The sequence below is a fragment of the Hemiscyllium ocellatum genome, chromosome 31, assembly GCF_020745735.1.
Source record: "Hemiscyllium ocellatum isolate sHemOce1 chromosome 31, sHemOce1.pat.X.cur, whole genome shotgun sequence".
Lineage (NCBI taxonomy): Eukaryota > Metazoa > Chordata > Chondrichthyes > Orectolobiformes > Hemiscylliidae > Hemiscyllium > Hemiscyllium ocellatum.
The window spans coordinates 18,533,420-18,548,731 of NC_083431.1; the positions used below are offsets into that span (position 1 = coordinate 18,533,420).

The 15,312-nt window shown below is 41.5% G+C and overlaps 1 long non-coding RNA gene across 2 annotated transcripts in view; it reads left to right on the forward strand.

Annotated features, from left to right (window-relative positions):
* Window positions 1–14,297, forward strand: part of LOC132830519 (uncharacterized) — a 71,194-nt gene extending 56,897 nt beyond the window's left edge. Inside the window, exon 4 of one of the 2 annotated variants that reach the window (XR_009646376.1) lies at window positions 13,703–14,297. This is a non-coding gene — a long non-coding RNA (uncharacterized LOC132830519). Of the gene's footprint in view, window positions 1–12,415; window positions 12,498–13,702 lie in introns of those variants that run through there. The other variant, XR_009646377.1, reaches the window with a different exon arrangement.
* The last annotated feature ends 1,015 nt before the right edge of the window (window positions 14,298–15,312 follow it).

The following is a 15,312-nucleotide window of genomic DNA, read 5'->3' on the forward strand; positions in this document are numbered from 1 at the left end:
TGCTCCCTGCAAGAGCACCCATGCTACGCATCTGTTATTGACTGCTAACCATTGAGAACACCAGAAAAGGCACACTTCACAAAATGGTTTATAGGCATTGAAACATTACTACAAGAGAAATGACTTAATTACACACTCTGGCCCCATGACTGACCTAAAACATCTCAATGCCCAGCATTCATTTTTGTTTCCATATACTTCTAACAAGCACATTGGGGTTTTGTAATACATTAGAACGTGCTGCATAAACTTTGCACACCAAATGAATGTTATTGTGAACAATACAACATTTAGAAATTTAAGAACTTCTTCCATTGGATGACTAAATATTGCCTACCTGTTTTCACCTTAATTTGCCAGTTATTAAGTTCTTGTATCCCTCTCATGCTGGTGTTATATAACATTTCCCAAGATTAATGGGAAGACAGGCAATGTACTGCCCCTGTTTCATTCACAAATAGGAGATATACCAAAAGTTGTTGTGGTTTTTCACCTCCGAATTCCTCCTTCCCACTCAGTGAGGAAGCACACTCTCTGCAGATCCTAACATCTTTCTATTGTTCCTTTGCTAGACAAAAACATGGCAAGTCACTTCACAGGAACATTAAAAATCAAAACTTGACACTAAGCCACAAAAGGAGATATTAGAGCCGGTCACGAAACTGGATGGTCATTGAGGTGGTGGGGCTAACATGGACAGCATTTGGTGCCTTTGTTATGGTGTATTAATGAGTTTGGGACAAATAAGATGCTGCTGTTATTAAGGACCATGTCAGATTACAAAACACAGTAACTGCAAATGCAGGCCAGTGTATGTTGAAAATTATTTCCAGACCATTTGCAATTAAAGCCTGAAGCAGAACAAGAAAAAGAATTTCATTTAAACATGTCTGTGTCAGATATGTATACCATGAAGACTAAAAGGTGTAGGTTTAGATGAGAGGGGTCAGATTTAAAAGGAAGCAGAGGGGCAACTTTTTCATACAGTGGGTGGTGTGTATATGGAACCAATTGCCGGAGGAACTGATAGAGGTGGGTACAGTTACAGCATGTAAAAGACATTCGGACAGGTACATGTTTAGGAAAGACTTAGAGGAATATGGGCCATGCACAGACAAAGGGACTAGTTCAGTTTAGGAAAAGTTGGTCGGCATAGACGAATTGGGCCAAAAGGCCTGTATCCAAGCTGCAGGACTCTACAATCTATGGCAGCAAAAAGCCTTCATCCAAATTTCAAAAGGGAATGAACTCTAGCATTGTGATGAGAAACAGTGCGATTTGAGTTGGCCTGAAGGGTCTGTTTTCCATGCTGTACATATCTATGACGCTATAACTGTTGACCAAAATGTTTGCCTTATTTGTTATATGAGCCAGCTTACTGCCAAGGATGTGCAGCGGCTTTGAGGCATAGAACAATAAGCAACATTCGTTAAAATTAAGTAACTAGTAACAGCATTGCTAGTGCTGAGGTTCTATGACGTTAATAATGACGTCAATGTGATGCCAGTGAATTGGGACTTAGAGTGATGCTTATTCAGTAAGGACAACCAGTTACAGTTTCATCCAAAGCATTAAAGCAAATTGAACAATATTACATTCAGATCAAGAAAGAATGTCTAGTTATTGTCTCTAATTGTGAACATTTTCACCAACACTTACTGGAACAGACAAAATGACATTGACTCCAACCACAGTGCACTTCAAAACATTTTTCCTTCAATTGCAACCATCTGCTCTGAAGTATCTTCAAAGAATTTTACTCTGATTGGAGACACCATCTGACTGGGACAAATGAGAAAGGGACAAAGAGGCATATTGTTGGCCCGCTGCCAAGAGTGGCACTCCTTACGAGAAAAGTCGAGGATGTCAATACAGAGTGTGAAATTATCCAGACTCCATGAGAAGTAACAGCTAGACAGAAAGTCAATAATTCAGCAGAGACATTGAAGAGAGAGAAGGAGAGACGTTAAAGTGGAGCCATATACAACACCAAAGGAATTAGATCGAGTTGGATTAAAAGAGAAATGTGGTATGACCAAACATAGGCAATGAGATTAAGTACCACATCAACTAGAGTGGTACATGTAATAAGTTTCAAGCAAACCAATCTACACAGCGGACCTCTTCACTCTCGTATGGACTGGTTCACCTTGTTACTATAGACTACTATTCTGACTATTGAGAGTTAGACAGATCTCAATAACTACTTTTGAAACTGCAGAATGCCTCAAAACACACTTCAGTCAATATAGATTTCCAGACACTGAAATGAGTAGCAATGTTCCTCAGTTCAGAGTGAAAAATTTAGCCACTTCCTAAATAATTGGGTAATTTAACACTACACAGTCACTACCGAGTCAAATGGTAAGGCTAATGTGGCAAAGAAAAATGTTAGTAGAATTATAAAGAATCTGAGCAGAGCCAACACAGCTCAGTTCACGGCATTCTGAAACTAAATTGCAAACTGTTACCAAATTACTCTCCTAACAATGACTAAACTGCTGAAGGCAGAAATAAAAATATGCATGAGTTTCAAAATCATGGTGAAACAACAAAAGAGCCAAATTTCATTTTCACAAAAGTGCCAAACCATTTCAAATTTAAGCACTGGATAGACAGTCAGGGTACAAACCCTCATTGCTCTCAACAAGATTCTGGATCAGTGGTGCTGGAAGAGCACAGCAGTTCAGGCAGCATCCAAGGAGCAGTGAAATCGATGTTTCGGGCAAAAGCCCTGCATCAGGAATAAAGGCAGAGAACCTGAAGCGTGGAGAGATAAGCTAGAGGAGTGTGGGGGTGGGGAGAAAGTAGCATAGAATACAATGGGTGAGTGGGGGAGGGGATGAAGGTGATAGGTCAGGGAGGAGAGAATGGAGTGGATAAGGAGATAGGCAAGTAGGACAAGTCCGGACAAGTCATGGGGACAGTGCAGAGCAGGAAGTTTGGAACTAGAGTGAGGTGGGGGAAGGGAAAATGAGGAAACTGTTGAAGTCCACACTGATGCCTTGGGGTTGAAGTGCTCCAAGGCGGAAGATGAGGCGTTCTTCCTCCAGGCGTCTGGTGGTGAGGAAGCGGCGGTGAAGGAGGCCCAGGACCTCCATGTCCTCGGCAGAGTGGGAGGGGGAGTTGAAATGTTGGGCTATGGGGCCGTGTGATTGATTGGTGCGGGTGTCACGGAGATGTTCTCTAAAGCGCTCTGCTAGGAGGCGCCCAGTCTCCCCAATGTAGAGGAGACCGCATCGGGAGCAACGGATACAATAAATGATATTAGTGGATGTGCAGATAAAACTTTGATGGATGCGGAAGGCTCCTTTAGGGCCTTGGATAGAGGTGAGGGAGGAGGTGTGGACGCAGGTTTTACAGTTCCTGCGGTGGCAGGGGAAGGTGCCAGGATGGGAGAGTGGGTTGTACGGGGGCGTGGACATGACCAGATAGTCATGGAGGGAACGGTCTTTGCGGAAGGCGGAAAGAGGTGGGGAGGGAAATATATCCCTGGTGGTGGGGTCTTTTTGGAGGTGGTGGAAATGTCGGCGGATGATTTGGTTTATGCGAAGGTATGTAGGGTGGAAGGTGAGCACCAGGGGTGTTCTGTCCTTGTTACGGTTGGAGGGGTGAGGTCTGAGGATGGAGGTGCGGGATGTGGACGAGATGTGTTGGAGGGCATATTTAACCACGTGGGAAGTGAAATTGCAGTCTTTAAAGAAGGAGGCCATCTGGTGTGTTCTGTGGTGAAACTGGTCCTCCTGGGAGCAAGATACAGCGGAGGCGGAGGAATTGGGAATACGGGATGGCATTTTTGCAAGAGGTAGGGTGGGAAGAGGTGTAATCCAGGTAGCTGTGAGAGTCGGTGGGTTTGTAAAAAATGTTGGTGTCAAGTCGGTCGTCACTAATGGAGATGGAGAGGTCCAGGAAGGGGAGGGAGGTGTCAGAGATGGTCCAGGTAAATTTAAGGTCAGGGTGGAATGTGTTGGTGAAGTTGGTGAATTGCTCAACCTCCTCGCGGGAGCACGAGGTGGCGCCAATGCAGTCATCAATGTAGCGGAGGAAGAGGTGGGGAGTGGTGCCGGTGTAATTACAGAAGATCACTTGTTCTACGTAGCCACCAAAGAGACAGGCATAGCTGGGGCCCATACGTGTGCCCATGTCTACCCCTTTGGTCTGGAGGAAGTGAGAGGATTCGAAGGAGAAATTCTTAAGGGTGAGGACCAGTTCGGCCAAACGAATGAGAGTGTCAGTGGAAGGGTACTGTTGGGGACGTCTGGAAAAGAAAATGCGGCTGGCTTGGAGGCCCTGGTCATGGCGGATGGAGGTGTAGAGGGATTGGATATCCATGGTGAAGATGAGGCATTGGGGGCCGGGGAAACAGAAGTCTTGGAGGAGGTGGAGGGCATGGGTGATGTCTCGAATGTATGTGGGGAGTTCCTGGACTAGGGGGGATAGGACAGTGTTGAGGTAGGTAGAGATGAGTTCAGTGGGGCAGGAGCATGCTGAGACAATGGGGTCGGCCAGGGTGGTCAGGCTTGTGGATCTTGGGAAGGAGGTAGAACCGGGCAGTGCGGGGTTTCCGGACTATGAGGTTGGAAGCTGTGAGTGGGAGATCTCCTGAGGTGATGAGGTTCTGTATGGCCTGGGAGATGATGGTTTGGTGATGGGGGGGTGGGGTCATGGTCGAGGGGCAGTATTCAACAAGAGTCAGCCTGAGTAGCAACACGGAACCAATGTACAGTGGTTGTCACCTCAAGCTTACACTGTGACATGAATGAAAAGATCAAACATCTCAAACACAGGAACATGGGCAGAACTAAGAAAATTGCTCTTTTGCTGCAGGCAGCCAGTCGAGAAACTGTGAACTCATCTTGTGCATAGAACTTGATCAAACATTAATCTCGGAGGTCCACAGCTCCCTAACAAATGAAATGGAACAATCGTTAATATGACAACTACAAGTAACACAGTGATACTCCCCTGAGAGGTAACATAACCCAGACAAAAAGCCAAAAACATTGCTTTAGTGTGCCAATAAGGAATGAGCACAATTTAAAGATTATGACCTGATTTTTGGAATAAGGCCATTCAGCCCATTGAATCTGCTCTGCTATTCGATCATGGCTGATTTGCTTCTCAACCCCATTCTCTGCCTTCTCCCTTTAACCCTTGATCCCCTCACTAATCAAACTCTACCTTCAATAGATTGAATGATTTGGCCTCCACTGCCCTTCGCAGTTTTGAGCTCGACACATTCACCATTCTCTGGCTGAAAGAATTACCTCCTCATTTTTCTTTATATAGAAATGACTGAAAGACCAGGTAAGAGTGTAGGTGGGTGAAAATGTTTTGGCCTTGGGAGAAATTGTTCTCTATTAATACTAATAATCGTCAAGTCTAGATTGATTGAAAAAATTGAGATTGCAGTCAATAACAAACTAATCCTTCAGCAAGTGTGCAACAAAAACAAATCTGTTTTCTGTAAATCCTGCTTTGAACTGACTGTCATGAATACTGAGAAGCAGTCCCCTCTAAAATGTGGTATTGTAGTGGTTAGATATTGGCACGAAAGAAACATGAGCAGCAGAAAAGCCACAGCAATAAAATTCATTTGAAATGTAAGAGTTTAAAGTTGTAGGTTACCTGGACTGGGGATACCAAAGCTATGTTATACCATGATACATACACAGTCATAAATTAGTCACAAATTAAAGTAATAGGACTGATCCTGTAGTATACAGACCTTTACCAATTATAAGACAGGGATAATGTTACTATTGGTAGAAGGAAGCATATGTAAGGTATCGATAGGATAGATCGAGTGAATCCTTAGAAGAGAGAATAAAGGCAGTAGGAGTATACTTAAGAGAGAAATCAGGAGGGCAAAAAGGGGACATGAGATAGCTTTGGCAAGTAGATTTAAGGAGAATCCAAAGAGGTTTTACAAATACGTAAAAGACAAAAGGATAACGAGGGAGAGAATAGGGCCCCTCAAAGATCAGCAAGATAGCCCTTGTGTGGAGCCGCAGAAAATGGGGGAGATACTAAATGAATATTTTGCATCAGTATTTACTGTGGAAAAGGATATGGAAGATACAGACTATAGGGAAATAGATGGTGACATCTTGCAAAATGTCCATATTAGAGAGGAGGAAGTGCTGGATGTCTTGAAATGGGTAAAAGTAGATAAATCGCCAGGACCTGATCAGGTGTACCCTAGAACTCTGTGGGAAGCTAGAAAAGTAATTGCTGGGCCCCTTGCTGAGATATTTGTATCATCGATAGTCACAGGTGAGGTGCTGGAAGACTGGAGGTTGGCAAACATGGTGCCACTATTTAAGAAGGTTGGAAGGACAAACCAGGGAACTGTAGACCAGTGAGCCTGACCTCGGTGGTGGGCAAATTGTTGGAGGGAACCCTGAGGGACAGGATGTACATGTATTTGGAAAAGCAAAAACTGATTAGGGATAGTCAACATGGCTTTGTGCATGGAAAATCATGTCTCACAAACTTAATTGAGTTTTTTGAGGAAGTAACAAAGAGGATTGATGAGGGCAGAGTGGTAGGTGTGATCTATATGGACTTCAGTAAGGCGTTCAACAAGGTTCCCCATGGGAGACTGGTTAGCAAGGTTAGATCTCATGGAATATAGGGAGAACTAGCCATTTGGGTACAGAACCAGTTCAAAGATAGAAGACAGAGGGTGGTGGTGGAGGGTTGTTTTTCAGACTGGAGGCCTGTGACCAGTGGAGTGCCACAAGGATTGGTGCTGGGTCCTCTACTTTTTGTCACTTAAATAAATGATTTGGATGCGAGCATAAGAGGTACAGTTAGTAAGTTTGCAGATGACACCAAAATTGGAGGTGTAGTGGACAGCGAAGAGGGTTACCTCAGATTACAACAGGATCTGGACCAGATGGGCCAATGGGCAGAGAAGTGGCAGATGGAATTTAATTCAGATAAATGCGAGGTGCTGCATTTTGGGAAAGCAAATCTTGTCAGGACTTATACACTTAATGGTAAGTGTAGCTGAATAAAGAGACATTGGAGTGCAGGTTCATAGCTCCTTGAAAGTGGAGTCGCAGGTCGATAGGATAGTGAAGAAGGCATTTGGTATGCTTTCCTTTATTGGTCAGAGTATTGAGTACAGGAGTTGGGAGGTCATTTTGCTGCTGTACAGGACATTGCTTAGGCCACTGTTGGAATATTGCATGCAATTCTGTCTCCTTCCTATTGGAAAGATGTTGTGAAAGTTGAAAGGGTTCAGAAAAAATTTACAAGGCTGTTGCCAGGTTTGGAGTACTTGAGCTAAAGAGAGAGGCTGAACAGGCTGGGGCTGTTTTCCCTGGAGTGTCAGAGGCTGAGGGGTGAACTTATAGAGGTTTACAAAATTATGAGGGGCATGGATGGGGTAAATAGATAAAGTCTTTTCCCTGGGGTCGGGGAGTCCAGGACTAGAGGGTATAGGTTGAGGGTGAGAGGGGAAAGATATAAAAGAGACCTAAGGGGGAACGTTTTCACACAGTGAGTGGTATGTGTATGGATTGAGCTGCCAGAAGATGTGATGGAGGCTGGTACAATTGTAACATTTAAGAGGCATTTGGATGGATATATGAATATGAAGGGTTTGGAGGAATATGGGCTGAGTACTGGCAGGTGGAACTAGATTGGATTGGGATATCTGATCGGCATGGATGGGTTGGACCAAAGGGTCTGTTTCCATGCTGTACATCTCTATGACTCTCTAACTCGATGGTAATCAAGATTTATAACATAGGGAATGGACAAGGCGGTTTTTTGGCTCAATTATTTGAACTGGTTGCATGAGGGATATTATGACCAGGGTGAAGTTCTCCAGTTTATTACAGTTCCAGATGGGATGCTCAAAAACATTAAGCTTCCTGCTGTGGTGGGATGAATTAGCAGCTCTTCTTTATTGAACCACGGCCTCCATTGGTCACAGCAAGGTTAACTTAAGAAACATCACTTCCCATGGAGATACCTTTACCCAAACAAAGGAACTCAGCTTTTAAAAGGAGCCACTTTAAACAGGTTTCCTTGATAAAAGAGTGAGTTAATTAATTACTAACCATGAGATAACACAACACAGAAACATAGTGGTTAGGAATAAGAAGTGAACCCACAAAAAAGATAAACTTTTTTTTAGAAAAATGAATCAGTCTGAATCGTTTGTGAAGAATAGATGTAGCCATTACATCGGATGACATCGGTAGTATTAACATTGATGTCTGAATAATCAGTTTCAAGATGCTTGTCTCATTTGTAGCTTTTAGGTTTCTCCTGTCCTTGTTCCATTTGGCAGTAGCTGGTTGGCAGAACACAGTGTGAAGGTGTTATCTTTATAACAGAGCAGTCTGTACATTAGTATTTCGGGGTTACTTGTATACTGAGGCCAAGATTGAAACTTACTTTTTGCCTCTGTCCGTTTGTACTCCAGAAAGAGAAAAAGACAAGTTTGTCTCTTGCTCAAACTGCTGTCTTTTTTGCCCACCATGTTCAGAGTCTGGGAAAATTACCATGGATTTCTGTTCAGCTTGTAGCATATTTCTCTGTTTGATGCTTCATTGACACCTTCAGGTGGAACATTCCAGTATTCCTCTCCAGACAGCCACTAGATTCACATCTGCTATCATGTCTTGGTTGTATCAGTCCTCCTTTGAAAATATATGTTGGAATCAAAAGTTCAATACATTCGTAGGTGATCTAGGTTAGCATTCATAGTCATGACAGGGAGAACCAAGAGTCACACCAGACATGTTATGTATGTTAAAACTATCTTAATTTACTGACTGATTGGTGATGGACTGCATGGTATGAGACACTGTAACATAACAACTGACCGAAAAAGACTCACAGCTCTATCCAGCTTGTCACATATACATTTGATCACATTGGCATCATGATGCTTCCTTTCCCTCAGGTGCCATGTGATCTCTTGGAAGGTGTAAAAATAAAATATAAAAATCCAAGTAAATTTGAAAAGACTGGATAAAATCCTCTCCAATTGCTTTAGGGGATAAACGCTCGCACAGGATGTCGCATTGGCCCTGATTTTTATGATAGGGCACTACGCTCTTGTACAAGGTCAGTCCCCCAGACAGAAGCAGCTCCGCTTTGTAAAAATGCAGCAACTCAGCACACGTGAGACAGCAGCCCATTTAATATCCTGGAGGAATCGAAGGAACATCCAATCTAGCCCTACTTTTTACTTAATTTGTAAACACAATTATTGTTTCACCTTGACCCAGCTAACTGATACATAATTAATTTGATATGAATGGTCCAGTTTAAATACAATCTATTTTCTGCATTATCTTATGAATCTCAGTCAGTTCTCCACTGAATATACTTGACTGGGATTCAGGTATTTTACACTGGGTTCTTTTCCAAAGCCTCAAAATCAGCCACCTTCTAAGGGGATAAAACCATGACACCATGTTGCCATGGTGTCATGAGATCTTCTCTATCCATGCAAGACAGCAGACAAGATCTAGTTTTAACAACATGTCCGAGAGGCAGCCCCTCTGACCATGCAGCACCCCTTCTGTACTGTAGTGGAGTATTGCCTACCTGAAGTCATTAGAGTGGGACTTGAATTCACAAGCTTGACACAAAAGGAAATGTGTTACTTGCCTAGCAACAGCTTATATCTGCACTGTTTCTTTTCAGACGTCATTTCAGACACCCATTCTCCTGCCCAAGGTTTACACAAGATCTCAACACAACACTGAAAGATGTTAATTTGGGGAACATCTTTACAAGTGTGGTGAGATATTATGCAAAAGATTGTTTTTAACCTCCAAATCATCAGAACATTCTTCTTTAAATCTTCTATCTTGTGCCTGAAAGTCATCATAGTCTCAGAGAACCATAGGGCTGCTCCCTGATTAGAGGGAAATGACTGGTCGTGAGTTTAACCTAAGGGTCAACACACTTCAGGACAGGTTGAGGAGGCATGGCCTTCATGGTGACCTCTATCTTCTGCAGCATCTCCTTAGCTATGCCCAGACTTGTAACTATCCACTGACGGTGTGTAAGTACAACCAAGATTAACTCACTCCCTAATTTATTTCATCGCCTGCAAGCATCTCCCTTGGGGTTGGAAAATCTAACCCCCCACCCCACCACCATCACCACCACCCCTCTCAGAAATTCCAGGCAAAACCCTTCCCTAAATACTCAATTATGACAAATATACAAAAGAAAAGTTAGCATATTTTAAGTGATTGTGGATTGCATTTAAAATAGCTCTGGAATATAAACTTCCATTGTTGCTTTCAGAAATAAGTAAATGCACATTAAAATACTTGTAAGATAAGAGATTAGTTTCTAAACCAAAATTGGAGGTGTAGTGGACAGTGAAGAGGGTTACCTCAGATTACAACAGGATCTTGAACAGATGGGCCAATAGGCTGAGAAGTGGCAGGTGGAGTTTAATTCAGATAAATGCGAGGTGCTGCATTTTGGGAAAGCAAATCTTAGCAGGACTTATACACTTAATGATAAGATCCTAGGGAGTGTTGCTGAACAAAGAGACCTTGGAGTGCAGGGTCATAGCTCCTTGAAAGTCGAGTCGCAGGTAAATAGGATAGTGAAGAAGGCATTTGGTCTGCTTTCCTTTATTGGTCAGAGTATTGAGTACAGGAGTTGGGAGGTCATGTTGCTGCTGTACAGGACATTGGTTAGGCCACTGTTGGAATATTGCATGCAATTCTGGTTTTCTTCAGAAAGATGTTGTGAAGCTTGAAAGGGTTCGGAAAAGATTTACAAGGATGTTGACAGGGTTGGAGGATTTGAGCTATAGGGAGACACTGAACTGGCTGGGGCTGTTTTCCCTGGAATGTCAGAGGGGTGACCTTATAAAGGTTTACAAAATTATGAGGGGCATGGATAGGGTAAATAGACAAAGTCTTTTCACTGGGGTTGGGGATTAGATTAGATAGATTACTTACAGTGTGGAAAAAGGCCCTTCGGCCCAACAAGTCCATACTGACCCCCCCAAGAGCAACCCACCCAGCCCCATTCCCCTACATTTACCCCTTCACCTAACACTACAGGCAATTTAGCATGGCCAATTCACCTAACGTGCACATTTTTGGACTGTGGGAGAAAACTAGAGAACCTGGAGGAAAGCCATGCATACACAGGGAGAATGTGCAAACTCCACACAGACAGTTGCCCAAGGCAGGAATTGAACCTGGGTCTCTGGGGCTGTCAGGCAGCAGTGCTAACCACTGTGCCACCGTGCGGGGAGTCCAGAACTAGAGGACATAGGTTTAGGGTGAGAGGGGAAAGATTTAAAAGAGACTTACGGGGCAACTTTTTCACACAGAGGGTGGTACGGATATGGAATGAGCTGCCAGAGGAAGTGATGGAGGCTGGTACAATTGCAACATTTAAGAGGCATTTGGATGGATACATGAATAGGAAGAATTTGGAGGGATATGGGCTGGGTGCTGACAGGTGGGACTAGATTGGGTTGGGATATCTGGTCGGCATGGATGGGTTGGACCGAAGGGTCTGTTTCCATGCTGTACATCTCTATGAATCTCTGACTCTATTAACATCTGTTCTCCAGTTGTGAAAATTGTGGGCATTTTAAGATATTGTACCACATGCATTATTACATGCGTAAACATCCCCAGTTAATTCAACTGAGTGAGATTATACTGCACCTGCCCATGATTTAGCAGGAACAGCTGTAGCATGCATCCAGTCTTTAATGTTATGTATTTATATATATATATTGACTGTTTTAGATTCACCAATATCCAATATGACCACAATCTAAAATGGGTTTTTGTAAACCACATTATGTGCAAGGAAGGCACTTTTTGGTTTTAAGTGCCCATAATTTTCTGCATGTAAATATATACATAATTAGAAAAAAATTGAGCTACTGTGCACTTTTAAGGCTTGTTTTTAGGAGCAGATGGGTTCACCTGTACCTGACATTCCCCAATCCCTAATACACATTATTGCTCAACAGGGAAACACATAAGAAACTGAGCATCTAGAAAACAAGGAGAATTTGAACAAAAGGTACTCTCCCTAAAATATCCTGTGTCTTTATATAGAGGTGGCCAATGACTTGTTCTGGTATCATGAGAGCTCTTCCCATGCAATTAGAAAGAAGGACAATAGAACAGGATGTTTCACCCTTGAACCTACTCTTCCTCTCATTTTGCAGAATGTCTGAAATCATGAGTGAAAAGTTCACTCCATGCAGTAAGTTACAAGAACAAAAAACATTGTACAGCTTGGCATCAGACATGATTGAGTGTCTTCATCAAAGGTGGGACTGGAGTGAGATTTGTAAAAATGCAACAAATAAAATTGAGCCTCATGAATTATTTTGACAAACATTAATTTCTAATTTCCTATCTTAAACTTTTATTTTCTGTTACAGAATTTACAATATGGCTCCTTCCTACCATTTCAATCTGAAGACACATTATTTGCACAAGGAAATTAAACATCATCAACACAATCATTTAAAAGCTAGATAAAAGTAGTTTAATTTTGTAGCATTGTTGTTTTCCAATTAAATGGTGCTTTTCCTTTATCCAGCATTCAGAAATGTTCAAAAGAAGCAACATTTGTAATGTTTATAGTGGATTACTCTGTAAGTTAATAAGTGAAAACGAAAGAGGCAAGAGGTGTGCTTTTTTGGATGGAGATAGCTGGGTTTGGAAAACAAGGTGTTATTTCACATTGCTGTGAAAAAGCCAGCTGTCTCCCAATGGGAGAGGGATGTAATGGACCAATGATAGAAACCGTTCATTGAACCATTGTTGCAAGTGTCCAATCCCTGCTCTGGAAGGAAAGAAAGTGAAGGTTTCAGAGCAATCACCTTCCACACTGTGAGCTGGAAGCAATATAACCATAATACAACCATAGCAGAAACAGTGAAACATATTAAATGTGTAAAATATGCTCAAACATAATCAGTGATATCTTTATAAAATATCATCTATAACTGCAATGCAATCCCCCACACCTTCCCAACAATTCCTGAACATTTTTTGCACCTTCAGTGGCACCTCTTGCTAATGTCCATTGCATTATGTATGATTCAGTATTATTTTATATAGAATTAGCATGTATTTTAGCTCAGAGTCACTAAATTATCCTGAGTGCAATGTTATTGTTAATTATTATCTACATTATTGTATGGATTGAAATGTGTGAATGTGTAAGTTTTAAAGTGTACAAATGTTTGGACTGCACTTTGACAAATGAGTCCTGGTGGTTAATCAGGCTGTGAACTATTTGAATGTTTTCATCTCCTTGAAATGACTGCAAAGGCAGGATATAGGAACTTTGGGCTAATTACATTCTGGGCATTTATGGTTATCAATGGTGATGGGATGGTATACAGACAATCTGAAAAACAAATGAGAATAAAGGTTACAATGAATGGATCAGCAATTGTGCTGTCAGCCCCAAATTCTATTTGGATACAGGTCGTTCTGCTATATTGCAACAGTTACGTTCCTCTGCAACCTCACGCTATAGCAAATTGTGCTGTACAACACCACTATAGAAAATTGCTATACCCGTTTGGTCAAAGATTGGCATTGTCCAAACATCGTTCACAATTCACCAATCGTGTTATTGTCAATTTGTGTTGATAAACTACACATTATACTGGAACGTTATACTTTACTCTCAGTATGTTTCCATTTATGCTCAGTGACCACTCAGCTTCCTAAATTTGGGAGGATAGAACTACAATCAAAAGGAGGAGACAGTGTCCTAGTGGAATTATCAGTGGGCTATTATTCCAGGGACACAGGTAAAGGTTCCAGGGACCTGGGTTTGAATCCCACCACAGAACATGATGGAAATTGCATCCAGTAAAAAAATCTGGAATGAAGATTCAATTGTTGGAAAAATATCATCTAGTTCACCATGTCCTTTAAGGAAGAAAAGTGCCATCCTTACCTATGTATGACTCTCAATTGCACCCTCAACAATTAGGGATGAGCAAAAAATGTTGCCCCAGCCAAAGAAACTCTCATCTTGGGAATTCCATGAACTTCAGCTCAAGCTGTGCCTGCCCAGCATTCCTCTCTTTACTTGAACTAAAGTGACACAAACTTCCTAGTTTTATATTTAGAACCTTTTGTAAATCTATTTATAAATATTTATAAATTGCCTCTGACTGAGCCGTTACCTATGTCTGTGTTTGTCTCTGCCCAAGAAACACACTTCAATATATTTCATTCAGCAACTCTGGCTTTTGTACTCATTGCTACCAACATTTATGGCTGTGCCTTCAGCACCTTTGGTCTTACTCTTTTCAGTTTTCTTCCTCTAACTTTCTCTTTTAATACTTTTATCACACCCATGTTTTTATTAAAACTTGTAATAACCCTTTCTAATCATCTAGGTTTGACTCAGTGTAAACGTTCTTCACACCTTTGGATAATTCTACATTTAAACAATGGTGACTATTGACATTGTCACCACGCTAATCTTTACTTGTATTTTAAAATTTAAAAATCAGGACTTTTTGTTCATAACTATCTCTAGTTGTCCTTCAGTCATTTTGTTTGTGAAAAATGTTACCTTTGTGCTATTACTGTCAGATTTTAAATAATATATTACAAAATCTGCTAACTGCTTACTACCTAAAAATGTAAGCTAAATCATGTTTTGTTGCATAATGTTGCAGGTTTTTTCTCTTAAATTGTAATAAATTCCATTCAATCTTGCATTGTAAGGCAGTAAAACATTGATTGTTACTTCTGAAGTGAAATCTTTCATGAATGTCAAGAATATGCTTCAAGCAGCATGGATTGAGTGTATTGATCCTAATATTGCAAAAATAAAACTTGATTGAAGAACAAAATTCCATAAATAAGCATCTCTTCATTTGACTCAAAAACTTCAATGGCATGATTTACAGCTTTTTAGAATTGAAATAAAGCTCATTTATCAAAAAAATCCATAAATAAGTTCCACAAAACAATAAAGAACACAACACAAACATATTTTCAATAGGCCAAGAGCTGTAATACTCCATCATATCCCAGTTAAAGTATGCCTAAACAGAGTAACTTGGCACTTCAAAAACTAGAAAAACTAGAGCAGAGGGATACAGATACTTAGGAATTGGGCGACAGGTTTAGGCAGTAGATTTGGATCAGCTCAGGCTTGGAGGGCTGAAGGGCCTGTTCCTGGGCTGTAAATTTTCTTTGTTCTTTGTTCTTTGTATTGCCTTACATTCAGCGCTTATCAGGACAGACACAAGAATACTACATTTCAAAAGGAATAACAAGTTACACTGCATGAAAAGAG